Source organism: Sus scrofa, chromosome X (assembly GCF_000003025.6).
Source record: "Sus scrofa isolate TJ Tabasco breed Duroc chromosome X, Sscrofa11.1, whole genome shotgun sequence".
Classification (NCBI taxonomy): domain Eukaryota; kingdom Metazoa; phylum Chordata; class Mammalia; order Artiodactyla; family Suidae; genus Sus; species Sus scrofa.
This window is the reverse complement of record NC_010461.5, coordinates 12,153,170-12,165,755: the sequence shown is the minus strand read 5'-3', so window position 1 is coordinate 12,165,755 and position 12,586 is coordinate 12,153,170.

Below are 12,586 nucleotides of genomic sequence, written 5' to 3'. Positions count from 1 at the left end.
AAACCCCAGTTCTCTTACTGGGTAATATAGAGCTAGTTACTGATCTTGCTGAGTGTTTGGAAAGTAACAACTTTCATAAAGGCTGTTTTGAACACTCAGCAAGGTGATATACAGTGGTGCATTGTACACAGTAAGTGCTTTGAGTGTTGTTAGTTTTCTCCCCTGTCATATTCAAGTCAGGGCTAATTATTTGTACTGATATATATTTTTTATTTATTTTATTTAATTAATTAATTATTATTATTATTATTATTATTTTAGGGCTGCATCCACGACATATGGAGGTTCCCAGGCTAGGGGTCAAATTGGAGCCATAGCCGCTGGCCTACCTACAACCACAGCCACAGCAACACCAAATCTGAGCCAAGTCTGCGACCTACACCATAGCTCACGACAACACCCGATCCTTTAGCCCACTGACTGAGGCCAGGGATCAAACCTACATCCTCATGGATACTAGTCAGATGCATTTCTGCTGAGCCATGACGGGAACTCCTGTACTGAGATTTTATGTTATATTTCTTCATGCTTTCTCCTATTTGTTATTGAGACTAATGCAAATGCACACATATACATGTCTAAACAGGATTAGCTACTTTGTGCTCAAATGTCTTGGCAGCTTTGCTGTTGGGAGTAGGCAGTTTACTATTCTGCTTAGCCTGATTGAGATGTAGGGAGGTGGAATCATGCGTAGGTGTTACATCTTGAGCAGTTGACATTTGGGGCCAAATAATTCTCCTTTGTGGGGAGCTTTCCTACGCATTGTACAATGTTTAGCAACATCCTTGACCTCTATTTACTAGATGCACTTGCACACTCCACCAAGTGGTGACAACCCCAGATGTCTCCAAACATTGTCAGTTGTCCCCTGGGAGGCAAAAATATCCTGGTTGAGAACCACTGCTCTATATCACTGATATACATTTGCTTTGGAAAGAACAAAATTACTGCCATGCCATCTGAGGTTGTCATCTGCGAACCTGTGATGGCTAATTACTCTCTATTCCTGAACATCCTCGCCCTATGAAGAAAAACATAGCTTTTCACCAAAAGAGGGTGGAGCACCAATAGTCTTCATTCAGTGAAAATTGTGAAGATGAATGTAGTAAAAGAAGTACAAGGACAAACTGTGTTTGCAACTCTTGAAAGTTGAATGTCATCCTGGGACCATTTCTCAAGTTGTCCGGCTACACCCGTTATGCTTCTTTATGCCTTGACCATTCCTCTCTTCCATGCCTGCAGCAAGAAGACTTTTGAAAAGCCCTTTCTGAGTACAAAAAGTCTGGGCGGGAAGTTAGACACTGAGGCTCCAACCCTCTTTCCATTGCTTTCCAGCTTTGCGATCTTGATTCCCTGCTTCAGTTTCCTTATCTGGAAAATGAGGGTGATGCCATTGCTTACCTCCTAGGATTGCTGTGAGGATTAAATGTGGGGTCATGTGTAAAGCAGTTACATTCTGTCTGGCAAATAATAAGCACTCAACAGAATTGGGGTATTACTATTATTATTGTCACTATTATTAGTAGTATTCATCGGTGAGATTGAAATCTCATCTCCTTCATAAAGCCTATCTGACTGAATCCTTGGGCCCACTCTGACTTCCTATTTTCCTGAAATCATGAAAAGTCTTATAATATTACAAATCAGAGTTTATTCCCATCGTCTTTTATCTGTATCATCTGAGTAAAATTTCCCAACAACATAGGGTGTAATGAACCAGAACTTATGCACTCTACATGATTTGCATTCTTTCATCCATCTCATCTTTTAGATAAGTAGTTGTAGCACAGTTGAAAGGATCTGTATCCTTGGGAAAAATTGGGTAGTAGTTTGGGAAAATATCTGGTCTTTCCTATTATGACTTTCTCCTCCTCATGCCCATTCTTATCTGGTTATATCATATATAGTCAGTGGGTAGAGGCATCTGCATAATATTGATACAGAGATGGAAATTCCCTTCACACAAAGGCACAGTTCAGGGAGATCTTGAAAGCTCTGTCTTCTGTGCCTGAGATTCATAAGAACCCACACTCATGGTCGGAATGAAATCTCTACAGAAAATGTACCCAGATATAGCCCCTTGTACAGTTGGTAGAATAAGCACTACCTGTATTAGCTGTATGAAAGGCATCCCCTCCTACTCCCTTAAGGTAAAGCCAGGTTTAGTTAGAGGTCTGCCATTCTCCTACATGAATCACATGTAAATCTTGATTACTCTCAGCCAATTATGCTAGTCCCCTGAGAAAGCTTACCTTAATTCTTCAAAAAAGTCATGAAAAAGTAGAGATTCACAGGAAGAAAGTGGTCCTCTTTTTACATGTTGGCATTTCTAGATGTGATGCTTGAAATAAATGCAACCATCTTGGACCCCAAGGGGAGCTCTAATAAGAGCAGAAGCCAACATGATGAGGGAGGCACAGTGGAAATGTGAAAGAAACCTGGGTCTTCAGTGATAGCATCAAGGCACTAAATTAACTCTGGATTTAACATATCTTGATCTTTATTTGCATGAGTTAATATGTTTTCCTTGTTGTTTAAGCCAGTTGAATGTCTGCTTACTTGCGCTCCAAGAGCATCCTAACTGAACAGGTAATTTGTTTTTTTGTTTTTTTTTTTTGTTTTTTTTTTGTCTTTTTGTCTTTTGTTGTTGTTGTTGTTGTTGTTGCTATTTCTTGGGCCGCTCCTGCGGCATATGGAGGTTCCCAGGCTAGGGGTTGAATCGGAGCTGTAGCCACCGGCCTACGCCAGAGCCACAGCAACGCGGGATCCGAGCCGCGTCTGCAACCTACACCACAGCTCACGGCAACGCCGGATCATTAACCCACTGAGCAAGGGCAGGGACCGAACCCGCAACCTCATGGTTCCTAGTCGGATTCGTTAACCACTGCGCCATGACGGGAACTCCTGAACAGGTAATTTGGAAAGACCTTGGTGAAGTTATTAAGAGATTGTATCAGTTAGTTTTTGCTACACAAGAAGCCATCCTAAAACTCCATGGCTTGAAACAATAGCCATTCATTTAGTTCATGATTGCATGGGTTGACAGTTTGGTCTGGGCTCACATGAGAAGTTCTTTTGGTCTTAGCTGCTCTCAACCATGCATCTGCAGTCAGTTGCTAGGGAGGATGGGGTCTGGCCGGTCTAGGATGGCCTCAGCTTGGTGGTCTCATCTCTCTTCCAGTGGTCCCTCACTCTCAAGGAGTTTAGTGCAGGTTTGTTCACTTGGTAGCTGCTCAGCCTTCAGAGAGAGAGAAAGAGGCTGGTCTGGCCCGCAATCACTTCTACTGTGTGCTATTGGCTAAAGCAGATTCAAGAAGAAGGGAAATAGAGTGTATATCCTGATGGGAGAAACTGCAGAGTCAAATTGTAAAGGGTGTTGATACAAGGAGTGAAGAGGTAGTTTTGCCATCTACTACGAATATCTTACAGTGACTATTTATAAAACTCTTTCCCTAATTAGTTGAGCATCATGGTGAATAAATGGGTAAAAATGTTGGCACCTCTACTTGTTAATCAGACTTGGACTCGTTTTTTTTTTTTTTTTTTTTTTTTTTTTTTTGTCTTTTTGCTATTTCTTGGGCCGCTCCTGCGGCATATGGAGGTTCCCAGGCTAGGGGTTGAATCGGAGCTGTAGCCACCAGCCTACGCCAGGGCCACAGCAACGCGGGATCCGAGCCGTGTCTGCAACCTACACCACAGCTCATGGCAACGCCGGATCGTTAACCCACTGAGCAAGGGCAGGGATTGAACCTGCAACCTCATGGTTCCCAGTTGGATTCGTCAACCACTGCGCCACGACGGGAACTCCCAGACTTGGACTCTTAAGTTAACCTCTTTCGTTTGTTTGTTTTTGGCCATGCCCACAGCATGTGGAAGTTCCTGGGCCAGGGTTTGAACCTGTGCCACGGCAGCGACCTGAGCCACAGCAATGACAATGCTGGATCCTTAACCTACTGAGTCACAAGAGAACTCCTAGTTAACCTCTTTAAGTCTTCATTTATAGTCCTGTTAAATGGAAATTATCATAGTTCTTTACTCATAAGGTGACAGTGAGCATTCAAGAAGATAATGCTTGTAAAGTGCTTACCACCGTCCCTGGTATATAAATATTAACCATGATTTGTAATCTGTAAAGACAGGCCTATACACTCTAGTTAATGTCCTAAAATTCTCTCTTTCACTTTTCCTCATTCTCTTCTCCTCTCTCTCGGTCTCTCTCTCTCTCTCTTTTTTTTTTTTTTTTTTTTTTGCCTCGCTCATGGCATGTGGAAGTTACCAGGCCAGGGATCAAATCCAAGCTGATCTAGACTACCAAAAGTGTCTCTAGAGTACCTTGTGCTCCCAAGCATCCTAGATCTTGTGGAAGCATCTGGAAGAGTTGGAGCTCTCCCTGAATTTCAGGTTCCTGTTGAATTTGTATGGAACTTGGGCCTAAGGACTTCTTGACCAAATAGATTCAGACAGGTTTCTGAATCGGCTCCCAAAGATGATCAAGCTGCCCAAGGAGCTGTAACTGACTGACTCCTGCCCTCCAGATAATTTTAGGGAGATCCCAGTGTTACAGTAGGAGAGGGGGATAAAAGCTTTGGACAATACCAATCACAAAATCTAGGGGACAGGCTAAGCAGAGAAAGACCCTCAGTATAATAGTTCCTCCAAGTGTATTCTCAAGTTTTCAATGTTCACAGTTGCTTAGTGACTTCATTCTTACAGAGATTGCTGAGGCTTTGCCTAACCTTATGTAAAGAAATGTCAAAACATTGAGAATCACTGAGATCCAAAAATAGTATCTATCTCACAATGGCATTATCCAGATTCCGAGGTCATAAGGCCTTGATTTCTTTCAGGCTTGAATCCAAATTAGTATTATTTATCTCTACCACATTCCAACTGTCCCAGAAGAGATCAAGGCTGCCCTGGGATTTCTGTTGTATAGTTTCTAGTTTCTCAGCACTGCCATATTTCTCAGCCAAAGAAGATTCTTGATGAGATTGATGACAGGCCGGCAAACCTTAGGAGGGTCTTTAATGGCAATGAATGAAGTAGTAAGTAGTAAGGTTCTTACCCAACTGAGCTTCTGGTTTTTATGTATTTGTGGTGGCATTACATCTCCTGCATAATGAAAAGCCAGGATATTTTGATTTAAAGTATGGTAGATCCTGAGGTCTCAGAAAAGTTCTTATAATTCCAAGTGCATGTGTCCATGTGGGCATGAGATTGAAGTTTTTACCCTTCGGCTCTTGACTTCTAGACCAACTCTCCTTGAAGCTCAGATGTTGGACCCATGAGGATTTACAGTGTGATGTATGGATCCACTCCCCACCTCTGATTTGGGGAACTGGAGTCCCTCTATAAATTCTTATACTTTCTTCCATGTATCCCACTTGCTTAGGTTCTAGAGAGAGACAACACAGGAGCCCTGCAACCAAATTAAACATTAGCATCCTTGGCCAGAGTACCACTCTTCCAGGATAACCTAGAAGAAAACTTCAAAGCCCCAGTTAAGCTCCCTTCTCTGGTCTTATGGACCAAACTAGCAAGCTTACTTCTGAACCTCACCCTGGTCCTTTCAGCTCTCCAGAGCTCTATGGTCTCCAAAGAAGGCTTCTCCAGACTTGATGCTTATAATCCTTCCAGCACCACAGGTGTAAATAAGCTCTTATCTGGGACACCGTGTGTTAGGAGGGGAACAAATTAAAAGAGATTCTCTATATTGTAGAGTCGTTATCATACACTCCGCCATACCTTCCATGTTTGTAATAATCATTTTCTCTCTCTGGACTTTTGGAATATTAGTTTTGTGATGTACTAAACTATGACAGTAAAGTATCTTGATTATTTCTGATTTCTCACTCTGACATTAATCACATATTCTATTTTGAGTTGGCCACTCAACCATCAGTAATAAATCAAATAGGTTACATAGACATCTGGGGTGACATTATCCTCACATGGGGCACAGAGATCAGCAGAGCTCTGGTTCCTACTTGGCCAGAGAATCCCCAAGGTCTTTTCTCTAACTGATGTTGCCTAATTTCTTCCGAAATAAGCACACCCATTCCAGTACCAAACTTCTGGCTAAGACGTATGGCACCTCTGAGGACTCCTGATCGTAATGCTCTCATCCTACTTCTGATACATTATCACCATGGCAGCAAATGTATCCAGCACGGCTGCCAGATAAGCTTTCCAGTTTAGCGAGTATTCTGGTCTATGTAGACACTGTGCTCTCTCATTCTTGCCGAAGTTAATGTCTGGCTATGAGGGCCATCTTTAGAGAATAAAAACTCCTCACGGAATGGCATGAACTTTTGCTAGCTGTCTAATCTCTCGAGTTCAGAGCACCTTCAGATTGTGGAATAAATTAGCAATACTAGAATAACTAGCCCCGTGTTTTGCTGATTCAGTTTAAAGAGTAGGTACACCTCCTAACTTGATCTGGAGTACTTGTTTTTGTAGAATATTTTATATTTATCTTCTAGAATACTATTATTTTATGGGACATTTCATTTTTATATCCTAATTGGAACGAAATCTTCCATCTGGTTATCTGATGACCACAGCTGTGGGGAAATGATTTATGGCCACAGATGAGGCAACACTGTGCAAGAGCAAGGAATGTAGTATTAAAAAATGTAAAAGTAAGTGAATTAATTCAATAATAAATTTAAAAGAAAACATTGGTAATGAAATCAACTGGTGGGGCTTCCATTACTTTTACCTCTCTCCCTGACACTCAATGTCATAGTCATTAATGAGCTTTGTCATCATGGTAGTTGTGACTTAAAGATGGTTCATCTCATACATACTACAGGGTCCTCAGTTCTCTTGTTGCCTGAAACATTGATTGTGGGCTGAGACATCTGACTCAGGGGAAAGACTGACCAGTGTTCAACCCTTGCCTTTCTGCTTGTTAATTAGTAGCATGATTTTGGAAGAAATGGGTTGATGGAGGCAAACTTCATTTTCTTCATCTGTACAAAAGTGGTAACTCTACCTTTCTTCCATGGTCATTTGGTAGATTCAGTGACCTAATACATGTACCTGGATTATAGTAATCATCCTATTTTCTTCCATGCCTTCTACCATATTAACTCAAATCATAACTTCCAAATCACATCTTGTTCCAGAATTTTTTCTCCACCTTTTCTCAGTTGATACTAGTTTCTATCCATCACATCTGTGGATGGGCAAACAAACAGACAACATATACCTTATTAAAATAAATTATACCCTCTTCCTCTTCCTTACTATTGAGTTTATATATAATATCTTCGTTAAAAAATATTTATTGAGTGTCTATTATGTGCCATGCATTTTTCTAAGCATTTTTCTGGGGGATATGGTAGTGAATAAAACAGAGGAAAATCCCTGCTCTCTTAGAGCATATATTGTAGTGGAAGGGGAATGAAAAAGTAAGTAAAACACATAACCAGTATAGAGTAGCAGATAGTGGTAAGTGCCCTGGAGGAAAATAATGGTGGAAGTTGTCCAAATTATGTGAATATATGTTTACATAGTAGTGGTTGTGATGGGAATAAATTTTTAAAAGGTGATCAGTAAGCTTGAGCTCCACTCCCTGACTCATTAAAAGAAGAGAATCATAATTTTTTTTCATCTTTTGTCTTTTCAGAACCACACCCACGTCATATGGAGGTTACCTGGCTAGGGGTCTAATCGGAGCTGTAGTCGCCGGCCTACACCACAGCCACAGCAACACAGGATCCGAGCTGTGTCTGCGACCTGCACCACAGCTCACAGCAACGCTGGATCCTTAACCCTCTGAACGAGACCAGGGATGGAAACCACATCCTCATGGTTGCTAGTCAGGTTTGTTAACCACTGAGCTGTGACGGGACCTCCGAGAATCATGATATTTTTTAAAAATTCTGAGCTGTCAGATTGGCAGGAGGCAAAGCAGTGTTTTAGTACAATCGAGAGGCTATAGTCCTGATCAGCATTCCTAGGACCAACCTTGGCTCTATCTGGGTATTGTTCCATTAGCCCTTTCCTCTTCCGGCTTGGGAGGAGGGACTCGTTGAGTGCCTAGGGAAGATGGGGATGGAGTCAGTAACCAGCCTTAGCCAAGTCCCACTGATGACCCAGACCAGACAAATCCCTTAGAATACTGGAGGGAAGGGCACAATGGCTCCACAATGAACCAGCTAGACTTCAGGAAGATAACTACTGTTGGACATTTCTGGTTTGCTCTTGTGCTCAATCTGAAGACTGAGGTAGAGATCACTACGAATGGAGGCTTATTCTAAGATATTTAGAGCCAACTAAGAAGTATTATGCAAAGTGTAAAAGTCACCAGTCACCTGCAGGCTCCAGGTGACAGGCAGGAGCTGGCTCCAAAAGGAGTGAGTCTTCTGTGCTTTGAATGCCCATCAGTGTTTCAGCCTTGACCTGGACTTGGTCTAAGTCACTTGACTTTAACTCTGTCTCATGTCAGCCACCTTCTCTGAACCTGCACTTTGCTTCAACTCAACCATCCAGCATTCCTGAGATATGTCTACTTTTCTATAAACCAGTGAAGAAATGTGATACTCTGCCCGAGTTCCTGAAACTCCCTTTTGTAACTTCTCTGTACAGCCCAGAGATGGCTCCTCTAGGGAGGGTTGTTTCAAGTAACTTTTTCCCTTCTTATTTCATCCCATTTTACTCCTGAGGTCTGGACTAAGAAATACTTTTCAGCACACTGGGATCCTGAAGAAGTAAGATCCTTTCTTTCATCTTTGTCTTAACTAAAAAGACCATATTGACTAGTCATCTCTAGATGACCAGTCTCAAATTTATATCTTCATCCCTGACCTTGCTGCCAAACTGCAGATTTGCATATCTAGTTGCCTTTTCAGTATCTTCATTTGGATTTCTAATAGATACCACAAACTCCTTGCTTCCCTCCAAACTGTTTCACCTGCAACCTTTCTCATCTAAATTGATGTCTATCTCACCCTTCTGGCTGTTGAACCCAAAAACCATGAACTAATCCTTGACTCTCTCTGTCTTTCACAGCCTACCTCTAATTCACCAGAAAAATCCTGTTGGTTTTACTTTCAGATTTTATTGAAGTTCCAGCCATCTGTTCTCCATACAGCAGCCAGAGTGATTCTTTTCAAATATAAGTGAGACCGTGTCATCCTTCCATTCAAACTCTACCATGGCTTCCCATTTCACTTAGGATTAAAGGCTCAAGCTTTGCTTCTAAGGCTCTAGATATAAATTTATACTAATGACTCTAGTGTTACCTGCTACTCTGTACAGTCTGGGTGTGGGAATAAATTCGGGTTACATAGCAAGCTCTATAATGTCATAAATTCAGGCCAGTAGTAATCAGTACAGCCTCCCTGGAATCCACAGTTTGGCCTCACAAACTTGAACTCTGTCTGTTGAAAGTATTTGTCAATTTGTTTAATGAAGATTATCTTTGCTCTATCTGTAGGAAAAAGGGACAGCTATGTAACTAGAAATGTAAACAGGAAAGAGCTTTAGCTTTTCCTTTGGGCTAAAGAGTCAACTTGTTATTTATTTTCTGTAAAGTCCTTATGAATTCACTTTGTGTGATAAATATGTAGTCACAACCGATTGGACTAAAGGCAAATTTTTAAATTCTTGGTCGTGGAAATTTTAAAAGTCTCTACACTTTCTATTCCTGATGCCCTTTCTTATTTCTGTCGGAAGCATTACTCTGTCAATGTTAAGATAAGAAATTACACAAAACATCCTTGTCGCTCTGAAGTTGACCAAAGTGATCCTCTCCGCTTGAGAGGGAGATTTTGCTATAGCTATTTAGCAACTGCACAATTTATGACTCAGTTGGAAGTGCATAAAAAGTTGAGCAGTAAGGGGAATATGGATTTCAAAGTCTATGCACTTTGCTCAAGCAGAGTGAAGACCCACCCTCAGGTCTGAGCCTTTCGAAGAGGGAGATTTCTGACTGAACTCCATGGTTATCTGCTTTCCACGTTGTTCTTAGCAGACAGCAAATCAGAAACAGGGTGGGGATTTGCAGTGGGCAGGGCTACGAATGGTGCATTCTTCAAGAAGTGGCACAGAATTCAGAACCTGCAGAGACAGCAGAGTTATTAGCAATAAAGCTCTTTGGAGCCGTTTAATGTATAGCCCCAAAGATGTCACGTTAAAGCTCGTCAGTAAATGCTGGCCAAGATGTTGACACTGAATCATCTGGACAAAGGGAAAAAAAAAAGGACACATAAAATAATGTTCAGGCAACATCCTGATTAGGATGGAATGTATTTTAGAACATTTTCTACCTTAAGTGGTTAAAAAAATGCAAAACTGGTATAATCAAAGCAGTGCATTTTCCTTTTGCTTATGTGGGCCTGCTTATTCTCACAATATGACAGTTTTCCTACAGAACTCTTATAGATGATTCTCCCATTTCCCTCTCTTCTCAAAGTTCCCTAATGATTACACAGCTCCTCTCATTTTGCATGGCTTTTATTGCTAGGCTCCTGGCATTTTCCTCTGTGTTCTCATATATTCATCCATAGAATACTTACAGTGTGCTTGTGAGCTGGGTGTAATACGATTATCAGCTTTGAAATAAGGAAGTTAGGTGTGGGGGGAATATTACCTGCCTAAAGTCACAGCTAGTAAGTGGCAGAGTAAATCCGTTGAGCTACCCAAGTCTTCTTCTAAATGACAGTCCCGTGATGGGTCTTCTCTTCCCTGCGTCTCCTCTTCTATGTCTGAACTTTGCTTCAAATGACGTTACTTGAGACCTATTTACTCTCTATTTTCCTCTGGATATTCTCCTGTGTCTCTCTTAAATTGTGGGCCCCAGAACTTAGCATGATGCTCTAAATTGTTTGGTATCTGATACTTCTACTAACAAAGTCTAAGGTAGTCTAAGATGGATTTACCTCTTGGTGGCAGCCATGTTGGATTTATAGCTCATATTAAGGTTTTATTCAACCCTGCTTGACCGGGCTGCTTTGGTTGCTCCCTGACTGATCTCCTTACTACCCTTGCCCCTCAGTGCCTGTTCTCTAACCAGCAGTGAGAGTGATTCTGTTAAAACGTTTACCAGATCACTCTCTGATTGAACCCCTCCACTACCTTCCCATATACTCCAGCCACAAAGGCCTCTGATGGCCTTGAGACATTTGCCCTTGCTGTTCCTTCTGCCCGGAACGGTCTCCCCTCACATATCCTGTGCCTTTCATCTCTTCCTTCAGGTCTTTCCTCAGATGTCACCCTCTCATCCCCACCCCATCATTCACCATCTACTTTCCTACTTATTGTTAAGTCATAGCATTTACTGTCAGCTATTTGTTTGTTCCTGCTACTCCACGTCGTATCAGAGGATAGCCACGGGAACTTTTCCCGTCTTATTCATTAGTGTATATCCAGTATCTAGAACAGTGCTTGGCATATAGTAGATAGCCAATAAATAATCGTTGAATTGAGGTTCTTGTTGTTTTGGAAAGGAACTGTCGTTGATCAGAGGCCTGCTTAATTCTGTACCGTGTACTTCTTTTGGGGACATTTAGATCTAGTTATAGAACTTTACATCCTGCTAAATCCCTTATTGAAATGGAAGATATGAAGGAAATGAGGAAGGCAGCATCTGATCTGTTCCTAGCGAGTCCCTAGATATATATTTGGGACCAGAGATATGTATTTTCCAAGAGCAAACCACATTCTAAAAATGATAGTTTATCATTTTTTCAGGTGTCAAGATCAAACCCTTCCCTCTCCCACTTATGAAATTCATCCTAAAAGTAGAACAGGTTTCCTCTACCTCCAGTCTCCTAATTTTTTTTTTTTTTTCGTCTTTTTAGAGCCGCACCTGCGGCATGTGGAGGTTCCCAGGCTAGGGGTTGAATAGGAACTCCAGCTTCTGGCCTATTCCACAGCCACAGCAACTCAGGATCCGAGCCGCGTCTGCGACCTACACCGAAGCTCACGGCAACGCCAGATCCTTAACCCACTGAGCGAGGCCAGGGATTGAACCTGTATCCTCATGGATGCTACTCAGATTTGTTTCCGATGAGCCATGAAGGGAACTCCCTCCTCTAATTTTTTTTTTTTTCTGATTCTCCATTTTTTCAAAAGAATCTGTTTGTTTAGGCCAGTTGTTTCACTGGGCCCCATCCCCTGGGTCTGTAGTGGATTCTTTCCGTGCTCAGAGAGGGCTCAGAGAGAACACTTCTGAGGAGCTTTTTACGCATAAAAATTCTAATAATCCAGTTGTTGCTGGCAGTTTGCCGTTATGAGCTAGTTTTCCTTTAGAATTATTGTGACAATCCTCCCATTTCCCTGGCTCCTCAAAATGTCTTGACTTCCAGAATTTTCTTGCCTCACTGTTATCTCAGGCTCCTTGTTCATCTATTTTTAGCTTTCAGATTTCACATCATTCTTTCTCTCTTTGAATTTGATCACATTAATATGATTTTCTGCCTCAATGTATTGAAGTTGGACTACTCCCGTTTTTGTTTTTCTGAACCCCAGAGCTTCATTCAGGAAGTGGCCTGAGTGGAGTTTTGTTTCAGCTTTTTTTTTTTTTTTTTTTTTTTTTTTTTGTTGTTGCTATTTCTTGGGCCACTCCCGCGGCATA